Below are 2,221 nucleotides of genomic sequence, written 5' to 3' on the forward strand. Positions count from 1 at the left end.
TGTTATTAATAAAACCTTAAATTCACATAATGGAATTTTGATGGCGCAAAATAGTCTACCTCCTGTACAACTGTACATGCCCGCTGATTAGAGCTTAAAACTACAGTAGCAAGAGTAGCAATAATGGCAACAACGAGTTCGGCATTTCTCATGTCTTCTGCAGAGCCATCTTATTGGAATGCACTGCCTGAGATAAAAGAGGACTTGTGGCTTCGTTTTTACAGACTGCTGCGTTGCTCTGTTCATGCAGACTACACGCTTTAAATTTATGACATTTACTGCAAGAGTTGATTTTCCAGGTTTTTTTTTGAGCACGCACTAAAATATTTCATTCAGGTTCGCCGAATACATCATGAAACCGGTATTTCCAACGGTCTTACATGAAACCTTTTTGTTATTCGGTTGTGAAGTTTGAAAATGAAAATGAAAAGGGGGTCCAAGCCACATAAAAACCCATAAATTCTCACAAATTGCCTTGTGCTGCACCTTTCTTCTGCTGCTTTTATAAATCTGCCTTAAACATTTGAATGCATACCTTACTGCTGCTAATCACATTCCCGTGTTTACGAAGCTTTTTTCTGTCCGTTATGTTCTTGTGAAGCAGTTTCTCCATTTTCCTCCTATTGTGATTGTCAGCGAGCACAACAAGACTGGAACAGTGTAAGACGGGGTAAAACGGCTTACTGTCGGGAGTGGGATTTGAACCCGCGCCTCTATTTGGAGAGCTGAACACAAAGCTTAAAAAACACGAATCTATGAAATCGTTATTTTAAACCATTCGAGTATCCTGAAGAAATGTATGCTGAATGCACCGGTTGCATCCGATTTTCCGTAACTTTAGGACAATTGACACAACTGGAAGAACACAATTTGTGGCGTTTAGCATGACATAGTCTTGCAGGCAGACAATGTTTTGTCCCACTACTTATATAATTTTATCGTTTACTCGTTTAAAAAAAAAACACGGTCTTCTCGTTCCTAAGTCAGATTTTAAGTGCTTTCGAACCTTACTTCCAACCTAGACTGACAGCTCACTCGATCTGTTTGTGATCAGACTGTGGAGTGGGGGCTGTACCAAATGCACGTTCCTTCCCAATGCTGAGGTGATCATTCGGAAGATGGGTGTAAAGAGAGACAGGCTTTGTTGACTAAAAAACAGGGCAGGATATGCAAGAGCACTAATCACTGGCGACAGTTATGTTCTTCTTACTATAGAAACTCCTACATTGCAAATTTTTTAAAGACTTTGAAACTAAAGGAAAGTGGTGACAAATGAAACAGGCACAGGTGGGGCTTGAACCCACAATCTTTGGTTTATGAGACCAACACCTTACCACTTGGCCACCACGCCTTAAAGGGTGGATAAATTATTTTTTTCTGAATCTTGTTTACATCGCCTGGAGGCAGCAACAACAAAAAATAGGGATTTTTAACAAGGAGATACGCAGCAGTGGTGTAATCCCAAAAGATGCCCCCGAAGAGACTGGAGCTTTAATCCAGCTCCTTAGAGCGCTCGGCCGCGTTACTCTCGACAGCGGCTCTTCAGCTCTTGTTGTCTGACCTAGTGGTGTTATGACGCATGGAAGCGACTGCAACTTCGTTTTCTGAGATGCTTTCTCTCACGAGGTGAAACCTCAACTTCTTTAGCACCTCTGGATATACTTCTTCTGTAGAGCAGGCTTTCACACCTTAGCTTATAGCACCCTTCAAGTCATTTTATTTTTATAGAAAGATGCATTCCTGTTTTAAAAATGCTTTATGAGGCGTGTTTGATTAAACGGACAGTTTTCTTATTGTAGAATGCAGATCTGTGCAGCAATTGTACTGGATTTGACTGGGATTCTGAAATACTTCTTGTAAAGGTATGTAGACTTTCATGAACCTATACTAAAAAACAGACCTGAAACTCCCTAGCTTCCAATCTCTGATGTTACTGTCCTGAAACTCGGACGTGATGTTCTGCAGACATGCAGTGTCCCTTTACTCTCGTTGTTTTCAAAACGACCTCCGTTGTCGGGCGCAGTTGAAGTGGAACTGGCCTGACTGCACTGGCTCAAAATGTCCCTTAATGGGACTAGAATGAAATTCTAATATACGTATATCGTTATAAGTCAATTAGACATCTCTGATTATACAGTATGTCCATTATACATAAATGGTTGAAGTTCTATTATACGGATACATTTAGAGGACTATTATACCTATATAGTTAAAGGTCTAT

General features: G+C 40.5%; 1 non-coding gene across 1 annotated transcript; it reads right to left on the reverse strand.

Moving 5' to 3' along the window:
- Positions 1–1,279: 1,279 nt before the first annotated feature.
- On the reverse strand, positions 1,280–1,351 carry trnam-cau (transfer RNA methionine (anticodon CAU)). The gene has a single exon. It is a non-coding gene; the product is annotated as a tRNA-Met (tRNA).
- Positions 1,352–2,221: the final 870 nt, after the last annotated feature.

This window comes from Atractosteus spatula, chromosome 10 (assembly GCF_055471065.1).
Source record: "Atractosteus spatula isolate fAtrSpa1 chromosome 10, fAtrSpa1.hap1, whole genome shotgun sequence".
Taxonomy (NCBI): Eukaryota; Metazoa; Chordata; class Actinopteri; order Semionotiformes; family Lepisosteidae; genus Atractosteus; species Atractosteus spatula.